The sequence below is a fragment of the Tympanuchus pallidicinctus genome, unplaced genomic scaffold (assembly GCF_026119805.1).
Source record: "Tympanuchus pallidicinctus isolate F22 unplaced genomic scaffold, pur_lepc_1.0 scaffold3, whole genome shotgun sequence".
NCBI classification, from domain to species: Eukaryota; Metazoa; Chordata; class Aves; order Galliformes; family Phasianidae; genus Tympanuchus; species Tympanuchus pallidicinctus.
The window spans coordinates 21,964,562-21,990,190 of NW_026294747.1; the positions used below are offsets into that span (position 1 = coordinate 21,964,562).

Sequence of the window (25,629 nt, forward strand, 5' to 3'; positions counted from 1 at the left end):
CAGAAGACTATTCAGAAAACGTGATCAGATGACTGCAGCGTTCTCTGGTGTGTACGGCTAGGGAAAGGCAGTTGTGTTATGAAGCCTAGGTCAGTGTTTCCTATGCTACAGATTTCAGCTCATGCCTCTTCCCATTCATTATACAGACATTGCTTCTTAGAAGCAGCAAAATTGCTTCTGATAAATTCTTTGTGATTCTAGGCAAAGTATGATTGGGAACATCAATAATCGCATATAGGAAAAAGTTAACTCTCCCATCTGGTCATAGGATCTCTTCAACATAACACTCCGTGTCAGGGAGCAACCTTTATTTGGGAGATATTCTTCCTTTAGTGGCTTGCCCTTAAATGAGCTGGGAAGGAGTGGACCCAGGGTCCCCCCTTCTGGTCATGTGGGAAGCACAGGTAAATTGCTTGCACCTCTGCTCCTTGAGCCAGTCACTCCACCAGGTGTTCAGTTATCATGAGCTTGGGCTGTGACCTAATAGTTCCCTTACAATGGGGAAAAAAAACTTACCTGGGTATAAGGCACTATGGATGGAGATACTAACGTGTAGAAACGTGACTTCCTACACGTAACCAGCCTACTGTAGGCAATGCTACTGCAAAGAGGGAGCTTTACTGTGATCAGAGCTCTTGGCAGTGAGCAGAGATACAGCAGATGAGAAGGCAGGAAGTTGACACAGGTGGTGGCGAGCAGTCAGCCAGGACAGCGCTGACTTCTATGGAAAGGCTATGTATACAGAGGAGTCAGCATTTAGCAGAAGACAGAGAAGAGCCTGGGTCCAGCAAGTACATGGAAACATTTTTGCCTGCAAAATCCTACCACATAGAGATAACCAAGAAAGCTGACTGTGGCTGTAAGGTATTCTGTCTGGGATTACTTTGCTTTTCATAGACATTTTACAGCCTGCTGGTGCACCTAAACCAACTAATGATCTTTCATGATCTGCTGCATTATGAACAAAACCCTAGTGCACAAAGCCTAGAGGCTGAGGCTGATGAAGGTTATGCCATTTGTTACAGATGGTAGCTCTGGCATAAGTTCCAGGCCAGCTCGTGACTTTCAGTGGCAACATAAAACTCTTCACATCAAAATGAAAGGAGGGATTCAGAACCTATTCTTAATTTTAAAGACTTTAAAAACTTGTCCTATTGGTTGCCTTAACAACGTATCTTATAACTAAGAACGTGTGATTATTTTTGTTTTTCTGCAGAGATCTTAGGTTTTAAACATTTGGAAAGGGATGTGCTACAGAAGCTAGCTCAGAGCTGTGCTGCCAGCCTTGGACACGGGTTTCTACATGCAAAAAAAATCCTTAATATTGAGAATTTTTCTGACCAGTGAAATGACTTTCTGCTTTGTATCCCGTTGTGTACACACCACAGTGTCTTCTGAGAGCCTGATGCTGAGGTATGAACAGCAGTAATATAAGACAGGTGAGGTACACTGCTATTAAGTGCATCAGAAACAGCCAGTCTGCAGTGCCCATCCACTCAAGGATGCCCTGCTTGAAAGCTTACATTTAAACAGTAAGTCTGCAACTGCAAACAGTTGTTCTAACTACTTCATGAGGTTGTATGAAATTCTCAGAGCTGTTACCAGTGGAACAAAGATTGCAATAAGGAGGAATACATGACAACATTCTGAGAAATTGCTGTGTTTCAACTGTACAGTAAGATGCTTCTTGATGATATTGCCACATGACTATTTTTCAGACAAATCTGAAAAGTGTCCCAAAACATTAACTGTAAGAAACTGTATATGTACCTGCTAATTGGACCACTTCCCTGTAGAGGCTTTTGACTTCAGTCATAGGTGAAACTAAGTCATATGGTCATAAAACTGTTTTATTCATAGCTCTTAGGTGAGAGATATAGAAGTGTGAAGTATGCTGTCAGACATACAGGAGAAAAGATAAGCAATGGGATGCAGTTTTAAGAAACCTGAGAGCTGTACTGAAAAGATGCAAAATGACTCCCAGCTGAACAGAGCCTCACCTGAAGAGCTGCAGTCCTGCTGAGGTCAGCAGTAATGGGGAGTGTAGAGCCTTCGTCAAATAGGCAAGAAATGGGTGACCTTTCTGAGCCTGGACTCGACTATAAATAAAAGAACAGCTGCTGCTTTCAGAATCAAAGTATGATAAAAAGCAGGGATTTGCATCTTACAGTGAGTTTGGGACTCAGTGAGGCTCACAGACTGTAACACACAGTGGGAGAGAAATCCTGTGACCTAAATCAGTGGCAGCTGCTGTACAACAGGCTTAGTAATTTCCTCCACCTGTGGAAAGCAGCTGTTTGGGAACCATAGCAGTTCCTTGTGCTCTCTGGCACTGCAGGAGGGCCCGCTGAGTTCTTGCAAGCACTGTAAATGGAGATTTTCCACTCTGAGAAGACAGTGTGGCTACTTCAAAACCAAGGAGGTGATAATGTACGCTGTTCCACCTTCACACTGCCTTGAGGTGCAAGGAAGAGGCAGCCAGTTGTTTGCCCTGTGCCTTAGAGGGAAGTATTATGCAGTTGTCTAGGTTAGAAAACTCTGAGCTGTTCGTGCTATTTTTCCGTGGTGCAGAAATTCCCTAGATCTTCAGGCAACATGTGACAGGACCTAGAAACAAATGCTGAGGCATAAACAACCAAATTTCTTATTCCCAGGTGATAGCCAACTGCCTTTCCACAGAGTTTTTGTAAAGTAATTATGCTGCTCCAGTAGGTTTTTACAGCCTCTTTGCAGACATGTAAATGTTCACCTAGAATATAAAAACCATGGAAAATCAGAATGTACATCTCAATCTCCGCTGCTTTATGCAGCTTTGTCTGGGAAAGGAGAGAATTGGTCACCATGCAGAGGTGCTATGGGCCATTCCTTGAACACACTCGCCTTGGCTGTATTCGCATGAAATAAAACTGCTGCTAATTGCCTGCAAGTATGGGACTTCACCCTTGTGAGCAGTACTAAACCATGGAGATTTGGTTCCTAACATCTTAGCTTGCTTTCACATGTTTTACTGAAGTAGCTAATGTTTTATGAGGCCTCAGAAATATTTGAGCCATTCTCCTGGTGCTTTAGGACCAAAACCAAATCCTGACTGTGTGATCTCAGTTTTATTCTGCTGTTTGGTGAGCTTTTAGAGTGCCTTTTACTGTTCTTTGAGTTTCTTTTATTTATCTTCTCCACAGCGCCCTGTGAGAACACTGACTTAATGGGACTGTTTTCATTGGAAAATGATGTTTTCAGCTCAAATTAGGATATGCATTTGCTCAAGGTAAATAGGAAACATCTCGCAGCCTGCTTAGAAATATTAGTTAGAAAGTAGAATAGCATAATGTAAAAGGAAGCTATTGAAGAAAACTTAGGAAACAGAAGTAATATTTTTTTTAATTCCAAGAAACTCTCCTATATGGGGCTGGAAAGAGAAATCTAGAAATACTCTCAGAATGACAACAGAAATAGGAAGGAAAAAAAAAACCAACAACCCGAAACCTGTATAACATAGCACATATCTTGTGAAGACAGCCATCTCACAGCTATATTGTTTGTCTAGAGTAGGGTGGGGGTGTGAGGAGTGTTAAACTCAGGCCACAGGTGTAAGGAATAAAACCTGTTCTCCCAGCAGGTGACCAACTATCCATAGAGCAAATGAAAACAAGAACCTACCTTCTGTCTGACATGGATCTCATGCTGCCTACACATGCCTCTCTTGTTCAGCTCATTTGTGTTCCTCTGCCTTCATTTCAAGTAATGGGTAAGCATGAGTGATGCTAGCATACTGAATTTAACACTTTGAAAGGACTGTTAATCTGTTCCAAGCAGATTACGTAGCAGCTGTAACTAAGCCGAGTGCTGGGCAGTGTTTGAGGTAAGATGTTTCTTTACTATTTCCATGTTTTTCAGATAGCTACTTTCTTCTGTGAGTGCCTTGAGGTAAGTACTCTGTCTCTCCTGAGACAACTGCATATTAGCGTACTGAAGTGGAAGGAGTGCTATTTCTGAATTCTTGTCTCTCTTTTAAGCACTAAAAATTTCCTAATGTATTGTGGCTGTTTTGCACAGCTGCTGTGATGCGTAAGCTTGTTTTAGATGTCTGTTTAGTGGCTGCTTGGAGTTACAGGATGGCACGCAGTCACTGAAATTTTATTTCTGAAAGACCTGGTGCGTGACTACTGGTGAGTGGGCATTTGCTAGGTTGTGTTGCACTGTTCTGACCTTGAATTCTTAGGATTGTCTTCAAAGTCAGCTGTATCTGGCCTTAATGTAGAATCACAGAATGGCTTGGGTTGGAAGGGACCTTAAAAATCACGTAGTTCCAAGCCCCTGCCATGGGCAGGGATGCCCCAAACCAGATCACAGAATCGTAGGGGTTGGAAGGGACCTCCAGAGATCATCGAGTCCAACCCCCCTGCCAAAGCAGGTTCCCTACAGCAGGTCACACAGGAAGGCATCCAGGCAGGTCTTGAACATCTCCAGAGAAGGAGACTCCACAACCCCCCTGGGCAGCCTGTTCCAGTGCTCCGTCACCCTCACTGTGAAGAAGTTCTTGCCCACATTTGTGTGGAACTTCCTATGCTGCAGCTTATGTCCGTTTCCCCTTGTCCTGTATCCATGCTGCTGAAAGCAGTCTGGTCTTGCCACTCTGCACCCCACACCTTAGATACTTATAGACCTGGATCAGGTCCCCTCTCAGTCGTCTTTTCTCAAGGCTGAACAGACCCAGTTCACTCAGCCTTTCTTCATAGAAGAGATGCTCCAGGCCCTTCACCATCTTCGTGGCCCTCCGCTGGACTCTTTCCAAGAGATCCCTGTCTTTTTTGTACTGGGGAGCCCAGAACTGGACACGGTTGAGATGGACTCCAGGTGAGGCCCCACCAGGGCAGAACAAATCAGAGCTGCCCAGGGCCCCATCCGTCCTGGCTTTGAGTGCCTGCAGTGATGGGGAATCCACAGTTTCTCTAGGCAACCTGTTCCAGCGAAGGAACAGCTTATATTTGATAGGAAGGAAGGTACATGTAGGAAGTTTTGAAAGAATCAGAAATCTTGCCTCTTTTTAGGCTCAGTTGAAGTTTGATACTGACTTTATTGGAGCCCGAGTGTGAACAACAAATGTACTGCTTAATTATTCCAAAAGGTAAGGCTCAGAGTTTCATGTCTGTTTTCTAATTGCTGTTCTTTCTTATTCCCCTGCCTCCTTTCTTTAATTTATTTCATTAATATAGTGGTTCTGTCAGTTCTTTTCCTTCTGCTTACGCCCAACACTAACTTCAGGCACAGGCAAAATTGAGCGTGTCTGCCTGCTTGGCTTTATGTTAGGGCTGTAAATGGTTATAGTGACCGAGACTGCTGCTGAGACTTTTCAGGATATGTAGGGTGATAGCAATAGTTGGATGAATAAAACAAGATGATAAAAATCTTCTATTTTGCTCCTGTTTAATGTTTACCTTAGCTCTTCATTCTGGTTTTGCCCTTCACACTCTGGTAGCAAAAGTAATTGGACCTCATTTTCCCCTCTGGTGTTAGTTAAATTGCTAAGAATACTCAAGACAGTTTTGTTTATAGGCTTTTCTATAGAAAAGGTGTAGGCTAATTTTATAGCAATTAAAGAAAAGCCCTTGTTCTTTTGACTTGTAAGCTAGATCCATCAGACATTCAGCTTTTTAGAGAACTATCTATTGATTTTGTCTGCCATCAACTGAGTAATACCAGTGGGAGTCCTCTCTGCAAAGTGTCTACAGATGTTTTTGGTAATGTCATGCTCTAGGATTTTTTAATTCTTCTCAGTCATATCACTGTTTATTTTTCTGTCTTGTCTTAACAGGGGCAAGTGGACAGAAGTCTTCAAGTGGTTTTTGTGTCTGCTTTTTGTTGTAGATATCCAGAAGATTGAAATTTTAAAGAAAAATGCTATGTCCTTTGCTTTTATTAAATTCTAGGCTATCCATATAAAACAGGATTGTTTACACCAAACCTTCAGTTTGACTAATAGCATCTGGACCGTGCTCTGGGTTTGTCTATATCTTGCACCACTACTGCTCTGGTCTTGTTGAACGTATTTTGCCTTTGGTTATACATGTTTTAGTTGGTGCAATAGAAAAAAGGAACAAGTTTCTTTCAAGTTTGCTGGAAAAGATGACAGATATTTGTTTAAAGATTTAGAAAGGGTCAATAGGAAATCCATTTTTGTCTCCTGGTAAATTTATTGTGAGGCCATAGCACCAACTAATGGCGCTATTTGAAAACCATAGCTTGCAAAATCTACTCATACTTTTATAAGGGCTTCTATCTTCAAAACTTTGTGTCTGGGAGGTGTAAAGCTCTGTAGCAACATTTATGCAAGTTTATTTTTTCCTCACAGCAAATAAGCTTGAATCAGCTACTGCTGTGCACTTAATGGCAATGCAATGGTTTTCACTTACACAGTGCTAATTGGGCCTCTGAAATCAGTTGTGTTAGGAGTGGGGATACCCTAAATACAAGATGGGGATTGTGTGTGGGAAGTGACTCAACAGTATTCTAACAAGTAATTGGCATAAGCATCTGTTGACACTCTTTTTCTTTTTTTTTAAAGCTATGAAGTATCTCTTGCTTATTGGTGGCTTCTACTTTATGTGGCACTCAGTCTAGGCTGACGCTCTGAGCTAGTCAGTGTATTTCCAAAGCCAGGCTTCTGCAAATGTGCTTATGCTGCAAAGCTGCTGTTAAATCAGTTGCAGCTGTCCTGGGCTAGTTTGCTAAGGATTTATTCAGCTTCTTACATAACATTTGCAGCCCATGCTGTCACATGTGCATTGCAAGCACTGCCCAAATGAGCTAATTAAAATCTGTGCTGGGTTGCAGTGTAGAGTCTAAGTCTGACTCAACAGAAGAATTCTTTCTTAGTATCTTAAAAACTCAGTCTACTTGAGTAGTGAGCTGCCTGTGGGATTAGGAGGCTGTCCATCTCCACACTGTGGTTGTTGAGGGTGTTGGACCCTCAGTTTATCAGCCACTGGCAATTTAAAGTCAAACAAACAAAACCTTCTTGCAAATATTTACATCAGATATGTCATTTTCATCCATAATTATAAATATGCTGCTGTTTCTATTATTTCCCCAAATCGTAGCCTGAGCTGTCATTTTCAGTGATCACACCTGCTGAAATCCAGTGTGCAATAAATTGCCTTCTGATCAAGATGGGGTCATTTGCCAAATGTTGTAGGGAAGCAGCCTGTCAGAAACTTGAATGAGAAGAAATGTCAGAGCTGGCTATCTATGCATTAATTGCTGTACCAACAATATGCTATACCAACAATATCAGTAACTTTGCCTTTACAGGATCATCATAGTACTGCTTCCATGAACAGTAGAAAAGATTGGTGTGGCCGGATCACATCAGCCTACTCCCATGACCTGATAAAGGATTCCTCTGCCCTTCTATAATGGGTCTTCTGGAGCTTATCTAGCCTGTTATGAAAGAGGCCAAGAGATGGATAATTTCTGTACAGCTCTCAGAAGGTATTTCTACAACTGAATGCTATTCTTGCAATGTTTTCCTTGATGTTCATGTTGCATTCTAATTTCACTAATTTTTTTTTTTGTTTTTATCATAAATTGTGACAATCATTGATGTAAAAATATGTGCAGGATCAGTTCCATTTTTACTCTCATTCATACTATTTTAAAATGTAACTGATGCACTCAGCAGATTCGGATCCTTTTCTAAAATACAACACATGCTATCAAATATAAACTATTGCACCAGGACCTACCATATTCCATTGTTACCACTAAAAGTATCCGGAAGTGAAAGTGAAAGAATTCTGATTTTTCTCTTAATGGGTGCCTAGATATGTGAATGTTTCAGACAGAAGCGAAGCCAGTGTGAGGAAATTGGTTGTATTTAAGTATGACACCATGTGGGGAAAGGAGCTGTGCCTAAGAGTAGGATGATGATGATGATTAGTATGGCCGTGCAGATATTTCTACTAAAATGGAGAACGGTGAGGGCGTGTGAATAATTTAGCAGCATGCAAGAGTCAGTATCAGTATATCCTTCAGCCATTCAGTACTGCCTCAGCAGTTAAACGGGGCCATATGATTTACAAAAGCACCAGTTTCTTTACCACATCCACAGGTAATCATTCAGCCCCAATGTTTTTATTTATTAGTACAGTAAGTAAAACAAAACTGCCACTGGGCATTCATATAACTATTGAATGTTGAGAGAAAGGAGCCTCTGTCTTCTGCATATGCCTTTCAGATGTGTACACGTTACACTCTGAAGTACAGCATCATCAATTTATGTGATGTAGTTGCTGTCAGTTCAGATCATCTTTTCAAATTGCTTACTGTAAACTTAATGGGACAAATGAGTGAATGCAGTCTGAGGAGATGGGGATTATGTATCATCAAAGCAACGCATGAACTGTTGTGATGTTATTCTTTCTGGGCTTTGTGGTTTTTTTGTGGGTTTTTTTTTTTTTGGCTTTCTGTTTGCTTGTTTTGGAGCGAACAGAAGTTTTAGTTGTATGTTGCTGTGAGATTCCACTGAATTTTCTGGACAAATCCTGCAATAAGTTCTATTTAATGCTTTCAGAAAACATCATTCAGATAACAGGAGTATAGGTGCTCCTTTCTTTTACCTTATCCTTTAATCATATGCAGCTGTCTTCTCTTCCTTGCGTAGCTCTCCACAGGAACAAAGCAAATACAAATCTGTGTGCCACCACAGCAGAATTAGAAGTGTGCTCTCGTTTTTGCTTTCTCAGGTCATCTGTGTTCATTTGTATCTAGACAGAGTAATATTAATAGCTCCGTGCTTGATGGAAGTCTGATACTTACTTAGAACCTTATTGCTTGCGTCAAACCCTTAGGTTGCTCTGGTTGTTGGAGTCTGAAATATTTGAAACTAGAGTTCCTGTCTGATTACCATTAGAAGACAATCTCCGAGTTCTGCAGTTTATGTTCATCAGTGCTTTTGAAACTACATAACGGCTCTCTAGCTGGTGGCGTCTGCTCTGAGCTTTGTTACAACCAGAGAGAACCACTGCCGTGTGGCAACACAGTCTGTGTGCTGCCAATTGCAAGACAAGCAGAGTGGCTGCTTGTAGCACCATTATAAACTACTCGTTCTTGGCTGTAATAAAATGCAAGTAGCAGCTCAAATACTTGATTAAAAATAAACCCTACAGTTCTAGGGACTTGTAGTTAAAGCTTGCTTTGTCCAGTGGGAGCAGTCAAATAGAGAACTAAATGTATTGTTTCCTATTTTTTACTGCTATAGGATGCCCATTTAAGAGGAAAACTGTAGTAGAACCCATTTTTGGCAACTTATGGTGTAAGTGTGCCTCTGTAATGCTGCCTCAGGGGCAATAGCATATCTTGGGCTTGCACGCTTTTTTCTTTGCTTTTATGTAGATGCCACTGAAAACTGTTATCTGTTTAACCCTTAGCCTATTTTGAGTTCTACCCAAATACTTCTGTGGCTCTCCACCATAGCTAACTCCTTTACTGGTGCCGTCTCTTCATGAGTAATTTCTCTCTCCTTGGTCATTCTTTCACTTTGTGTTTTTCTCCCCTGCTTCCCCCTTCTGTTTGCAAGGCTTTGTGAAGTCCTACTGAAATGGATGCTGAGATGCCTTACTTGCTTATCAGAAAAATCTGTAGTCCCAGCTCTTCTTCTCTGTGTGTCATTGATATGCACACAGTTGTTTTGCTTTGCATCTGGTTTCTGAGGCAGACATTTAATCTCTCTTAAGTAAACAGCATCTACAACAATGGAGAAGCTTAGCCTTAGCACTTTTAGGAATTGCTCTTTCAAATCCCTCTACGGAGAAGGGGGAGAAATCAGTAAGTTTACTCAAATGGGAAACACTGTACATAATCTTGCAGAATCCTATAAACCACTGAGAGCTGCCAAGATGATTCTCTGGGTATCACCTGTGCTCTGCAGTAAAGACAGGCCACAAGAGAGGCCAGATTAAGTTCCAAGTAAGTAATCCCAGAGTCAAGAAGTGGATGAATTTCTATCTTTTTTTCACCTGAAGTTAATAATTTGCAGGCAGAAACAGTGAACTTGCTGAGTTGTAACAACATGCTGTATCACAAATACACAGCAACAGTCTGGTCAAAGACTGCTGTTGAGATCATGTGGCCCAAACCTTGACAGGTATTTCCATAATGAAGAGGGGCTCTACAACCATATTTGACCTGTAAGAGTGTATTCTTCTCAGTGTAATCCTTAACTGTATTTGCTGTAGAATTGTTCCCCTTAGAGTATTGCATTAGCCTATGCACACAGATATCTAATACAGGGATGGATTGGGAGTGTAATAAATGCTGGTTGCTATAGCAAGCAAGCAGAGTATATATAGTAATAAGTTTGTTCAGAAACTGTTCTGGGAAACTACCAGGGCATTCAGCTGCAATCTCTGTGTCATACAAAGCCTTTCAGTTAGACCATGCTTTTCAGAGGTAATTCTGCGTGCATTTTAGGCACGCAGAAAATCACGAACCCGAGGGTCTGACTTGCAAAAGTACCAACTATGTAGACATGTATCTAGAGTCTAAGAGAACAATATGCAGATAAATATAATTATATAAATAAATATATAAATAAATAAAACTCTATAATTAGAGTTGGGGGAAGGCAAGATAAAATCTTTTCTGTATTATGCCATGTGGTAGCACTGACTGTGCCTTTATCAGCCATGGAGATGTTTGTCTAATTTGTTCCCCAGATCCTCCAAGCACCATAAGCAATCTATTGCAGTGTTTATTTGTTTGGTTTGGTTTTTGTTTGTTTGTCTGTTTTAAGAAGTCAAGTTTTGTACCTGGTTCACTCTTGCAGTAATGGATAGGACAAGACAAACAGGATTAAGCTAATATTGGGAACGTTTTTTTGATAACAACAAAAAAGGCTATCTTATACGTATTTAGAGAATTTTCACTTCCCTTCCCAGTCTCTTAGGGCTGTATGGTTCTAATCTGTCCAATCTGCTTTTTTGCAAGTGATGTTTTAACTCTCATTTTCATTTCCCTCTACTGGCTATTCTTTGACTAGATTTTATCATGCCTAAAGTGCCTTCCCCAGGCTGCTGGTGATCTTGCGGATGAGGCTTTATCAGTAGCGCTCAGTGCAACAAAAATACAGCTTCATGTGTCTTGCTGGCTGTTTCCAGTGTGATAGAGAAAAGCAGGAATTTGCACTTCTATCTCACCTTGGATTTTAACAAGCACAGAACAGCTTTTTTCAGTGGTCTTGTTTTCAGAAATGGGTGAAATAATCTGGTTGTAACTTTCCAAAATAATTCGGTTTGAGAGGGGGAAAAAGTGTTTCAAGCCAAGAAACTGGAATCTGGTGATTAGAGGCGACAGGAAAAAATTAGCTAGACTTAACCTTACCTATAATAAAGTTGTATGTAGTGCAAGTGTTTTTGCAAAGGTTGAGGCAGGTTTTTCAGTCAGGATAAAATCATTATTATTCCAGGTAAAGCCTACATGTCTTTTCTGAATAAAAAAGGTCAGAAACTGGGCACAATGACATGAATTTTAGCAGCCAGTAACTTCCATGGGAATCCACTTTAGTGTTCAAGGAAAATAGCTTGCTTGGTGAATTGCCATCCCCATGTCTTGCACTATAGGGGTCTGTGCGTATGTGGGCTTTATTCTTTTGAGATCTTTCATGTAAGTTGACTACATCCTTATCAGCATTGAAATCAATATGAGGAGAATTTTGACTTACTCTATTTCAGTTCTTTTCAAAATGCTTAAGATTTTTTGATAGAGTTCATTTAGTAGAAAATAAATTTTGCGTACTAGATGGTCAGTATAAACATATAAAATATATCCAGTATCTGCTTCCCATATTTTGAAACGCATTTTACTACAATAGAAATCAATCTTTGCCTAGGAAACTCAGTAATTTTAATGAATATTTTATGTACAACAGGCTGCCCAGGGAGGTGGTGGAGTCTCCTTCTCTGGAGATGTTCAAGACCTGCCTGGATGCCTACCTGTGCGACTTGCTGTAGGGAACCTGCTTTGGCAGGGGGGTTGGACTCGATGATCTCTGGAGGTCACAGAATCACAGAATCACAGAATCACCCGGGTTGGAAGGGACCTCAAGGATCATGTAGTTCCAACTCCCCTGCCTAGCAGGGCCACCAAACATACACATTCAGATCAGGTTGCCCAGGACCCCGTCCAACCTGGCCTTGAACACATCCAAGGACGGGGCATCCACAACCTCCCTGGGCAGCCCGTTCCAGGACCTAACTACTCTCCTTGTGAAGAAACTACTCTCCTTGTGAAGAAGAGAGGTTGGTCCCTTCCAACCTCTACGATTCTGTGATTCTGTGATAAGTTTTGGGTATGTATTGACAGGCCATGCATGAGGTGCACTATGGTTGTCAACTCCTCATCAAGAATTTACAAGAATTCTTGTAATACTTTGCCCTGTGGTAAAACCTTCTGGTGTCTACTTCTAAGTGATTACATACTGAAAGTGGCAGAGGAAATGGACTTCTATAAAATGTTTTCTGAAAGTTGTGGTGTTCAATTTGTATTGCATCTCATTAAGTGAAACAGACTATTATTAATTCGAGGTTCTGGACAGTTCTCAAATGTGGTCAGGCACTCAGACAAGAAGCCTTGCTGCTGTCAGACTCATTAGTGAGAGAGCAATAAGCTGCTAGAGAAAGACATTGCTTTATTATTATGTCATGATCAGTGTCAAGAGGAATAAGATTTAAGTTTTGAAAATATTGGTAGGGAAGTATGAAGGATAGTTTAAAAGTTGTTTTACAGCTTCATTTATGGTTTTTCTCAGATTTCAAGCCTGACTGGATTCAGATAACATAAAGATTAACATTTTCTCTGATAAATGTGTAGGACTTCTCAGCGATGCTTCTGCCATCCAGAAACACAAATGTTATAGTGAGGGGCTGAGAATAACACTCAAATGTTTCATCCAGAAGATCAGATCTGTGCTCAGTAGTGTTGAATTCTTGCCAGTAGAAGACTTAGAATCATAGAATCACTAAGGTTGGAAAAGACCACTAAGACCATGTATTACAAGCATCAGCCCATCCTCACTGTGCCCACTGACCACGTCCCTCAGTGCCACATCACGTTACTTGAACACCTCCAGGGACACCTCCAGACTTCATCACCTCCCCGGGCAGCCTGTTCTGATGCATTACCACTTCTAGGAATTTTTTTGCTAATATCTAACCTGAATTTCCCCTGGCACAATTAAGGCCATTACCACATTTGCAGGCCATTACCTTCATCTTGCTAGGTAAATGGAACATTTTTCTTCTTCGTTAATTATCTTCCACCCCTCTTTGGCTATTGTCATTGATGTGACTGAACAGAAACAATTTATCATAATTCTTAATGATTCTTCATTAACTAATTAAGTCAGTGAAGTTCAGAAAGAGCTTCAAGATATCCCCTGTACTGAATGGCATGCTGGAACTCTTGTAAGACAAAGAATTTTACTTTGTGACAAGTACTGGTATTCTCTTTGCTGCTGGGAAACTACTGCTTCAGACCATATTTGGTTGCCTACATCTTCTAGACCTGATCCTACCTGAAAATTCCTATGAAGATTTGCTTAGCTCTGGATGCCTTTGTTGTATTCATAATTGATCCAATTAGGAAACAGTGGAGTGAGGAGAATCAGCATTTCTACCATGTCTGGATTACTTTGATAAAAACATGTAATGCTTTCAAGTTATCTGCTTTATGAAAGCATGAGTGAACTGGACTGTTCTGATATTCTCTTACGTGTTGAATGAAGAGATACTTTGTAATAGATGATCTTTCTTTAGTAAAACTTCTTGTTACAAGCCTTCGTGTATTCATGTCTGCTCAACCTGCTTTTGGTAGGGCTGGTCTTAGCCTTGGCCTGTGGTGCACTGAGGGAAATGTGTTCAGCCTTAGCAGAAGTATTCAAATCTGAGTTTTGTGAAAACAGCTAACAGCAGATCTACAGGATTTTTTTGGCTGCTTTAAATGTCCTCCAAACACTTTCATCTTGTATTTTATATTCAAAAGAAAAAGCCATATTTTAGGGCTTGCCCCTACCTAGTTCTTCAGTTGTGTCATTGTTGCAGTTGCAGGCTCAAAATTGCAACCAGCCTGATAGCCTCTTCTCTGCTAATTAATAATAAATACCTCTGCATATCTGAGGAAAAAAACAAAACAAAACAAAAAACCAACAATCTCCTCCTCCCTTCCCTCCCCCCCCCCAAAAAAACAAACACAAAAAACCAACAACAAAAAGAAATGACTAAATAAACTTTGAAAGACAGAACTCTGCTGAACTCTCCGTAGAAATAACATTAATTCCTGTCTTCTTTCCTTTTGCCCTCTACAACAGCAACAGCAGCTCAGTCCTGGTACGAGTGAGAAGTCTGATCTGTGAGGGTTACACAGGTATGTAGTTTGGACTCTAAACAGAGGACTCAAGCATCCGAAGCCAGGATATATTATGTTTTTTGGAAACTGTAGTCTTAAGCTAACAGGCTGGAGAAGTCCAAAGGGAATAATATCAACATAAAGAGGTTAAAGAGGTTACATTTGGAAAATAAAGAACAAAAAACTTTCTAATCAGATTGAAAGAATCTTTGGAGCCTGTGCTGCACATTTAATGAGATAACACTATGCTTTGCTGCATTGCCTGCATTTGTTGCACAGTGCAGGGGTTGCTATTGTTAAGAGCAGAGTGAGAAGAAACAAAAAAAAACCCATCTGATCTTTGGCAATAAGTCACAGAGGTCACCCTCAGAAAGGAGAACAGACCAGGCATGACAGCTTCTCCACTGTCTCTCAAAATTGTAGATCAAAGCAGTTCTGTTGCTGTGGTAAAGACAACAAAACAACAACTTTCTTGTGCACTCATGCTCTCTAGAGGTATAACGGTGCCTACCTTCATGCTGACACCAGCCATGAGGACTTTCATTCACATTAAAGGATTATTGAGTGGTGTGCAGTTTGGTTCAGAATCTTGAGAATGAAACATGTCTTGAAGTTCCTTAGTAAGCTGTGAACAAAGGAGCTTCTTCCTGTTATTGATGGTGCTGTCTGATCTTCTTTTCAAGGATAATCTGGTCCTGTTTACATAGATGGCAACTAGATTTCAGTGAAGAAAGACTTTACAAGTTGAGAGGCTGTGATGTATTAATGGCATAAGTGACAATAATGTATTGTGGTGAGTGAGATCCTGTAGCTTTGTTGTTATTAAATGAAACTAGTTTAAAATTGACTTGCTTTCCTGGGAGGCAGTAAAATTAAAAAATCTGTAAAACAATTTATGACTTTTTAAAAAATATAACTCTTTTTTAAACTTGGTATTTTAAGTCCACAATTCAAGAGTTTGGTATTCAGTAGATAGAGCTCAGCTCTTAAGAAAGTGCCTCATGACAATGGAATCCCCCTTCTATCTTGCCCTTGCTCAGAAGGGAAGGGGAACAGCAGCTACTGTGCACAGTGACTGTGCAGCAAAGGAGAAACAGGACTCTGATGGCCAAGGTCATTTGTCACTGAGGCACTGTGTTCAAACAAGTTTAGATTAATGCTGAACTTGTTTAAAACTTAATAACTGAATCTACTTAAAAAAAAAAAAAAAATTAAAGTGCTTTCATTTTGCATCATCTTGGCTCAGATCATGGTATTTTGTTTAGGCTTTACTGAAGGAAAGTTGTAGATCTGTGTACCTTTCAAAGTGTTTCCCCAGAAGATTTCCCTGAAGTAATAGGGTTTTCTACTGAAAAATGTTTCTGTCACTCAAGGCTGGCATCTTTCAGGGCCCTGTAAAAAATATACCAGTTGCACAAATCCCTGGCCAAAGAGCTACACTGTCTGAACATTTTTAGTCCTAAGTTCTAAACATACAAATAGAATATGTAGAACATATTAATTAGGGGTAGAGACTACAAGTACCACTTACACTGAAATGAATCTGGTAGTTGTCTGGCATATCTTTGTCAGATAAATTACATTTCTTCGAAGTTTCAGGTTGCGTTGGCAAGCTTCTACATTGGATACCAAAACTTTTGGGGCTTGAACCAAAACCTGAACTCTCTAAGAGTTGTCTATGAGTATCAGAGATGACAATCACAGAGGCTGAGCTAGTCTGAGTGGCTCTAATATGAGATTCTAGAGTGACAAACAATATAAAAAGGTCTGTGCCTGAAGCTATGGGTTGGGATGTCTTATCCAAGGGCTAGTTCCTAGCTTTGTCAGAGGCAAACATGTCCATATTGTCAAATTAAGGCTGAAGGGCATCATAGAGAAACAAGCTGAGTTGCTCTTCTGGTGTTGGAATGAACTGGTCTTACGGGGACCTGTAAATGGTAGTGCTGCCTAGAAGGTTGAAACTGTAACCATTTTATTTTCATGTGGCTGAGTAAACAGATCATAGAAGACATCTGCTGTGGAAGTGCATTTGGCACAATAAATAATATGTACACAATTCTTCAGTAAATATCGTGGTGACATTTGGTGGGGTTTGTTTGTTTGTTGGCTTTTTAAAACCTGTATCCTTACCTAGCCTTGAGAGTGGAAGATCACCTGGTTTAAAGAGAGAGGTTGTATTTTCCTCCTCTGAGCACCAGTTTTCTTATTATTCCAACAGTGCTACAGAGGTGTATGGCATTGTGCAGGTGTTTCCAGATCTTTACTCAGAGGGTTTTGTAACTCAAACCCTGATTATACTTCAGACTTTCCAAGAACCGTTCTTTGGGTCTTGAAGATCCATGACAAAGTGGGGAAAGTGCCCAAAGGATTTGGGGTTTAAGTACAATGTGAGAGTATAGCAAATGTAGTACAGCACGAAAAAGGAGAGAAGATGAAACCCTCCCACCCTTCTTTCTGATTTGTTCCCTGCCTTGCAAAAACAGACCAGGGCAAAGAAGGCAGCAGTGAATGAGTATGAAATGCTTGATGTTACCTTTGCATCTTGTTGTTCCTTCATATAAAAAGAACACATCCACAACACAAATGACTTAATCTGTAGGGTAGAAACTAGAAGTAGTGGAATAAAAAGCTAGGTGAAGAGGAATGATAGAAAGCAAATCCAAAGAAGAAAATAGAGGAATGAGAACCCAAAGTTTATGTTGTTTATTATACGGAGATGCAATCCAAAAATTTAAATTCTCATAAATTTTAGTTTTGTTTTTCATAATAATATTTTGATAATGACCCTAAATTTTTGAATTACATAAATATTTACTAGTCTTAAATGCTTTTTCTCTTTAATGCAGCAAGTATTTTACTAATTGTGACCTCCCCATGAAAGGATGTAGAGATTAAATTAACTTACCAATAATAAATATAGAAATCATGGAAAAGAGCATTGCAATGGAAGAAACCAGTGGGAAAAAATGCTTATGGATGTGGATGGAGACTTCCTGACAGGTGCATGAGAGGGTGGGTGTATAATCAATGGATATTAAGATGTTATAATCACAAAAAGAATAAGAGAGTTAGGCAAAGTAGACTAAGATAATATGAGAGAATAAATGGAAGGCTTACCCGTATGCTAGGCTCACCTACAAAAAACACCAGTGTGGCTCAGTAGAGTTTGAGGTGGGTGCGGGGCCTGGGTGAGGAAGGAAAGCTAGATGAGGACAGGACGTACAGAGGTAGGAAATTCCAGCAGTCTGTTAGTGTTTAGCAAAGCTATTCATAAATCAAGATATTTAATAATAATAGCTAGTCTTGGATGGTGATGAAGAGGAGTTGTGCAGATTTGGAGAAGGTATGTGAAGTTTATCGGGCCTCTCTCCTCCTATCCACTTTATCCCCCACTGTTCTCTCCAAAAAGGAGTGATTATGTGAAGCAACAGAGCAGTGAGGAAGTTCTGCAGGAGGGTCCCAGAGAATTGAGCTTTCTTCTATTTGTGCCCTGGATGGGGCTGCAATTGGAGATGGAAGCAGCTATGGCTGTTGTGGGACTGCCTTAAAACATCCCTTGGCAGACTGCAGGCAAGATGCCACTGGAGTGGTCAGAGAAGCTTCAACAGCCATATGGGAGGCAAAATAGTGTGATTTGCCGCCCTACTCTGCTTTGTACCTTTCTCGTCTCTGAATGAGACTTTAAAAGTTTGTCTGTGTTCTGAAAATAAAATAGAAAGGCTTTGAAGTTTCCATGTCTGTTGTTTCTCAAATAAATGTGCTCAGTTTAGAAGCAAAATAAGGCTGCTATTCTTGCTGGGTTTTTTGAATGTTCAAGCTGAAGTTTTTCTTTGGCTTTCAACTGTTACTAAGGCATACTGCCCTAGATTCCAGACCCTTTAAAGCTAATTCTACCTGGCTGAACAGGATTTGTAGAATTTTTTTTTTTTCTTTTTCTATATTTCCTTCTTTATTTATTTTCTTTTATTTATCTCCCAGCTTCACCCAACATTTGTTTGCTAAAACCTTAAAGCAGGCGTGGGGATTTTGCAAGGTTGATAAAAGATTATAGTTTTCTAATTTCCTGATGCTGAAACTGAGGTGTAGACATTACAAGATACTGTGTAAACTAAGACTTCTGGAATTCCTGTTTTTACTTTCTCTTAACTTCGTGTTCCAGAAGGCCTGAAATGAGCACTGTATGTGCCGCCTGCATGTGCTTTGTGTGTATGTCTCTATGCATTCCCAGTAAAATCTGTACTGAGAGTAGATGGGGAAAAATTTTCAGCAAAGCTACTTTTTGGAAATCCTATGTGACCTATGACATATTTTTTAACTAATTCATTCACTGATTCATTTTAATTCTACCTCCCATTTAAGGCAGGAATTTTATGCAGCCAAATGGCACAACTGGAAGTCCCAGTGTGAGTCACCAGAATGAATTGGTGGACGGAGCCTGTGTGCCTGCTCTATGCAGGAATCAATCACCTAAAATACCTGTGAGGTGAATGGCCCACTGTAGAAAATTAAGTACTTCTGTCATGCTGGGTATTGTGAATCAGGTGAATGTCAGTTGCTAAGTGGGCCTGGGACCAACTGTTCTTCCCTGGGACTAAGGACCTGGTTATATTTAGGCCCGATGTTGGGTCTTAGCTATAGCTGTCTTCATGCTCATAAACCAGTTTCACCATCCTCCTATCCCTTCAAATCCATTCACTCCCATATCAGATTTTTCATTGTCAGTGTTGAGCGTTTCTCTTAGGCTCTCCTGAAAAGAACATGAATTCATTAACTTTAATAATGAATGAATCTGCCCTAATGGACCTGTTGTGACCGATGTATTCATGTTTGCTTCAAGCAATCTCGGTTCTGTTTAAATTATTACTCTTTTGGTAATTACTGTCTTTGTCTCCTTACTTTGTTCCCTCCTCATTTTGCTGATCTAAGATTTTGAAGAGAGGTTTGCAATTTCATCAGATAAAGTTCTTCAACTCCTTGATGACTTGCATTTTCTCTTCTATGCTGTGAAGGAAAACAAGAAAACTTCATACTCTGTATTACAGCAGAATTGTCCGGTAGTTCACAGCAAGGAGAATTCATTGCTTCTATTTACACAAGTTAGGCCTCGATCACTTTGATAGGGGGCAATAAGAAGGGACAGAGAACAGTAAGATCTCAGAAGTCTATCCTCAAAATCAAAGTCTAACTGACATGAAAGAATGTCTCTTACATTTTGTAGATACTTATACTTTAATCCTTAAAAAACCCGCTAACAAACAGCAAAAAAAACCCTGTGCAGACATCTTGCCATCTGCCAAAACATTATATACTGCTTGTATGAGGAAATTTTGATTAAAATTTATTCTAACAAGACTGGGTAAATGTTTGAAATTGTTGTATAACCTGTCAAAAACAGGGGGGAAAATAATCTAGATTCCATAAATAATCTTACCCGATCTTCTGTTAGTGTGTGAATTATATATTTAAAAAATATTTTTATATACTGTGCTTCTAAGAGCTAATGGTGTAGCCAGAGCATTTTCTAGTCCTGCATGCTACTTGGGGCATTTTCATGGGCAAGGAGAGAGAAATTATTTATTGTTGTATGAAGGTTGTAGTCAAAATGGATGAACACCTGCAGGTACTGCCTTTATGTGATTTGTGTGGAGGATGCTGACGATATTTTCAGAGCCATGCAGATGAGGAGCATGGACAATTGTGATAATAGAGAGAAATGTCTTTTTTGATCTGTGTGTGTTTGATGACAGTATGATCTGCAACCTTCATTTACTGTTTGTTGTAGGAACAAATGAAAAAGGATTCAGTTCAAGAAAGTTTTAAGGTTTAACTGAAAATAAAAGTGTAGTTGGGAGTAGGGTGAAGGCAAAATACTTTGATTCCTACTGAAGTCTCTACTGCTGTCATTAGTAGTTGGCAACCAGTGAGACGCTGCAGTGAGTCAAAAAATAATCATATCTTAGGAAGTAGGCTGAGATTTGTATCAGAGATGGGTAATGTTATGGCTGCCTACTAAGACCAGAATTATCTTATCTTCCTTTAAGTATTTGGCATTTCTGTGTCTCGGGTACATACTACTGGGCTAGATAAACTAAAATTCGATCAGGTATAGCAGATAATAACTAGTCAGTAATGTTATTTCTTGATCATTATTGGTCTCCACTTCATATTACTTTATGTAATAGCATTCATTTCATGTTCTTTAGCCTCTACACAGAGTCTGTCTTCATCTTATTCTGTAAGAGTTTGCTCTTTATTTTTTTTATTCAGCCTTCAATTTCTGTTTGAATATGTTTAACAGTAGTGCTGCAAGGACTTTTTTCAATTTGTGCAGGTTTTTGCTCTGACTAATAATTTTATATCTTTAGCTAGTGTCATGCACGTAGTAGATGCCAGCAGCCACTATGATTGCATTAAGAGTATTTCCACTCCTTTCTGTGCTATGTCCCATTTAAAGACCAGCCTTTTCTGTGAGTTATACCATTTCAGATTTTAGTGCTGAAGTATTTGTGCTGTTTCTTTTTTTTTTTTTTCTAAAGCCTTGTTGTAGTCTTGCTCACTCCTGCATAAAGGCTGTTATTTGCCAATTTTTTCAAAAGCTAATCATTTCTCTAGCATGGAATGCACAGGTTATTTGCTCTTTCTTTGATTCTTCAATACTGCATCTGTTTACAGACATACTATCTCTAGAGGGCTAGCAGCTGAGCCAGACTTTCTGAAGGAGCAGGTTAGACGGTTTTGCCCATTTAACTTCCAGCTTTTTGGAAATCAAGAAATGTTACAGTGAGTGATATTTTCCCTGGTGTGGGTTTGTTTGGAAATGTTTCTGGATTTTTCCATGTTTTTTGTTGTTGATGTTGTCAATAATTGCATATCATGATCATTCTCTTTAATAGTTCCTTTTTCTGATTCTTTCAGTAATGGAAGTTCACCTGTAATGGCTCTGCCACAAGCAATCACTCAAGTGCCTGGATACAGTTTCTACTGAAACACCTATGGCACACAGTATAAAGCCAGTCCTGTTTATAAGCTCAGATGTCTGCTAAATGAGAATAACCACTGTTCATAATACACACTGAAATCCATTTAGCTGTTCCTTATTAGCAGCTCCAACTGGAAGAATGTGGAGTTCTGTTAATCTTGCCTAAGTAACATCTCGTTGATTTGATCTAACAGTATTATTGGAATGACTATTTTGATGTGCTTCACAAGTAGTAGCTTAAATCTACTGGGTTTGTTGGTTTGTCCTTTTTTTTTCTTAATATTCTGTTCTACTGGTGGTCATTTTGTACGTTGCCATCTACGGCTTTTGACCTCTATAGGGAAATAGTTGTGTGCACTTAAAAAGAGCCACATTGTGCATCTGCTTCCCTTTGAGTTGTCTACTTTATGTACGCAGCATGCAGGTTCTCATTCATTGCTGCTGAAAATACACAGCTAATGGTTGTGGCAGCTATGTTGAAAAACAGCATCTTGTAGCTGAGCATTTGCTCTATCACTGTTTTTTTGCTCTTTGTACCTGTTTTAGTTTCCATGGAAATAAATAGGAGGCATTATTTTTGGAGTGACCTGCCTAAAAATGACTGCAGTGTCTTGATCTGCTCCTGTGCTTTTCACAGCATGCTAGATGTCTGTCCTAAAAACAAGGTTCTTGTGTTTAGTTGGACATGTCTGGGTTGTTGAGATGTTCTTGTTTGTTTTGTTTTTAATGCAGAATGAGTTTTGTAACATTTAGTAGGCACAGGTCCATAGGTCTTGTGTCGCAAATTTGTGATGTCTATGAATAGTTCAAAATGTACAAATGTTTCCTAGTATTCATTAATTTTTCCTGGCTACTCCTCCATTGAGAATAATTTAATCCTTTTTATTGTTTCCTTCATCTGCAGTTACAGAATTAATCAAATATTACAGTAGTCTCATCTGCACTTGTCTGTTATGCTGCTTTCCCACATTATGAATACTTGAATGCACAGTGATCTTCGTTTCAACCAGAGAACAAAAAAATTAATGCTTTTCTTTGTGTTTTCTGACTTATTTCATTCAACGTAGAAATAGTTGTCTTATTTTGTATGACAGAAAACTCTACTGCTACTGTACAGCGGTCGTGATGAAGTGTATGGGCTTTTTCTTGATTTAAAATTTCCAGTTTTTGAGAAAAACATCCATCTGCTCCCTTCTGATATCAGGGGACAGCCAGTGTCACAGAACAAAGAAGGCTGAGTCCTGGTGAGGCAAAGTGCTTTGAACAGACGTCAGCAGGCTTCCCACCTCTGCAGAATTTAGAAAGCAAAAATCATTTCCAGTGCTGTAACCATGGACCCAAGAGCTGCATTTGTTGAATTAGCAGCTAGGGCCAGTTATAAAAGGATTCATTTTCTCAGTAAATTAAATGCTTTTGTGCAGAACATGTATATTTAAAGCTTGGTTAAGAAGCTTCCATATAGTAGTTTGAGTAATTTCCCCCTGTCCTGCCCTTGTTGTCATTAATATCTATAAATCTTAACTGAAGTTACAGAGCTGATGAACTGTGCTGGTCTGTAGTCTGTGGGGATGAACAGTAACTCTGGTACTGGCCCAGCAAATGAACTGACATTATTTAGGCAGCCCCAAGTGCACAGGGTCAGCGCTTTCAGATTTGATACAAGATGGTCACACCTCAGCATTAGTTATCCACACAAGGAAGGGAGAGGGAAGGGAGGTGGAGTCCAATGCTCAGAAAGATTTACACTGTGTCTGTCCATATATGTGCCCGTCATAACATGCTCTTCATTTACATACTCATTTCTTCTGGCTGCATGTTAATACTCGGAGTTAACTTTTGGAGATAGGAGGATCTGGGAATTTAACCACTGAATGAACAACGTCAAAGTAGATGCCAGGGAGCTGAAGAAAATACTTGCTATCTATTGAAACACAGTTTTCTTATGTAGGGTTAATGCTACATTTAATTTTTTGCTCACAAACTGTGTGACTGAGGTGCTTTGGACAAGATAAAGAGTAAAACATGGGACCAAGACTTTGTGCAGGAACTCAACTTCTGCTCAAGCTCTGAAGGAAAACCACTGGATGAACTTTCTGGAATTCTGACTTGGTTATAGTTCCAACTGTGCCTGTGTGGCTCCCTCTCTCTTGTCCCTACTGTGCCATTACAGTGAGGACAGCCATCTGTCTCAGCTGGAGTGTAGGACCTTCTAACCATTCTAACCATTCTTCTACCCTTCCAACTCTCCCTTTCCTGGCTCTGAAATACTCCTCTAACTTTTCTTTGGAGTGTGGCTGTCCTGTGAAGAATATCCCACCTTGACTTGTTGTTTTAGCTAACATTTTTATCTGTCCTCTGAAGCTCAATTCAACTTTTATAGCAAATGCTACCTCTGCTGTACCTCCTGCTCTGAGATGTTCACAGTTGATAATACAGCCAGAAATCTCAGCAGATCTGAAAAAATATGAAGTATTGTTTCTTGTTTTTCCCATTTGAACTCTTATTTGAACACTTTGCAGGCTCTACTGACAGCAAATGCCCTCTCCTGCCCCTGGTTTTGTCACGCACAGGGTATTTTTAATCTCCCATCTCCCTGATGTGGTTTGAGGGCTTTTGCAAGCTGCTGCCATCTTCCTGGGGAGAAAGAGCTCTAGGGAGAGATATGCCAGACTGACGGGAAGAGAAAAAGGAGGCTTTACAATATGTTGTATACTCTGTCAAAGAAGAAAAACAAGGAGATAGAATAAGCAGGAAAGGTCTCAACGGACATGACAGCTGAACTTTTGAATGAGCTGTGAAATGCTTTTCAGCTCTTCTGTGTATTGGTGTTTAAGATGGCAGCTCCTTGTGAAGATGAGTACTCTCTCTGCCTTCCTGTGTCTATTAGTGTTCACCCAGAATGCTGGAAGGTATGAGGAGAATAAGCAGTACTCTTAACTTCAATAAATTAAGGCACTCAAGCTTAATCAGCTCAGGTCTACTACTTCACGTAGAGAATGCTATTCGTATGCAAACATACAAAAAAAACCCTGTCAGTCATCTACTTAGGATCAGACAGACTTGAACCAAATTCTGGAATTCAAATGCTACATTTCAAGGGCTCTTAGAAAAAAAATCACCACATTTAGGATGTCTCAGTGAATGGAGAAGTCTGTAAGTTCAATGAACTTTTTTTGTTTTTTTTTCCTCTGCCTTCTGATTAACAATAAAATAATTCCCATCTATTTTGCAAATATACTTTTGCAACCATGCGACATGCCTTCTCTGTCATTTTAGTCAAGATATATATATTTTCAGTACTTTGTTTTGCAGTATGTTCTATGCTTTATCTGAACAGGCTTTCCATTTTTACTAGGAAAGGGACTTTTACCAATCACAGACCTGAATTCCGCTCTGTTAAGAATTTGTCTGATGCTTTCAGGAGATAATCTTCCACACATCAGTTCTGCAGAAGTGAGTACAGCTATTATGAAGCATACAGATTATTCCGTTTAGCCACAAGGGAAAGGAGAAGGTTTGGGAGGGGGTGGGATTTGTTTACTTCTTTGTTTTCCATCAGCATTAACTGTAATCTTTCTCCCCACCTGCTTCTATCATTCAGCTCTGTTTCAGAAAAGTATAGTCCCTTGCATAGCAAAGATTCTTCCAGTAGCAATATAAATCCCACTAAAAACATGGACTGTAGTAGTGTAAAGATACTAATGTTTTTAACTGGATTGGTTTTCCCACTTGTTTGTTTCATTTCAGTGCCTTGTTTACTAGCACAATAGTATTCACTTTTAGTATTGCTTTACCCATCCTAACCAAAACAAAATTAGTTCATCGTGAAACACTCTCTGTGATCAGATCAAAGCATACCACTGAAATGTGGGGGTATGGAATATGATTTGTGCTTAAAATTTCAGTGGGGTTTGATGTATATATATTTTTTTTCACTGAACTGTCCTAGATGAAATTTAGTGTGATGTATTATTTCATAATTTTTGCATCCTAAGTGAGGAGTTACTCTTGCTGAGATTTGAAACTTTTAATCTCATGGTAAATGTGATAGTACATAGATTCAGCCAGTGATATTGCAAATATTTCAAGTCTTCCTGGAATAAGAACTTTGAAGCTGAGAGTGGCAGTTGAATTACATAGATTCAATGAGAAAAAACTGACTCCTTTCTTGTAAGTGATTTTGTAAAGAGAACTCTTTCCTTTGCTGTTGCAAGATAGATAGATCTGTTGTAAGAGTTTTATCAAAACTGCTG

At 39.7% G+C, this 25,629-nt stretch overlaps 1 long non-coding RNA gene across 2 annotated transcripts; it reads left to right on the forward strand.

Annotated features, from left to right (window-relative positions):
* Positions 1–693: 693 nt before the first annotated feature.
* Positions 694–24,829, forward strand: LOC128086186 (uncharacterized). Of its 2 annotated transcripts, XR_008209283.1 has the most exons (7): positions 694–1,413; positions 3,180–3,265; positions 3,614–3,745; positions 3,895–3,924; positions 5,049–5,125; positions 7,309–7,488; positions 24,732–24,829. It is a non-coding gene; the product is annotated as an uncharacterized LOC128086186 (long non-coding RNA). The 2 variants fall into 2 exon arrangements; XR_008209284.1 differs by lacking the exons at positions 7,309–7,488; positions 24,732–24,829 and adding an exon at positions 5,813–6,623.
* The last annotated feature ends 800 nt before the right edge of the window (positions 24,830–25,629 follow it).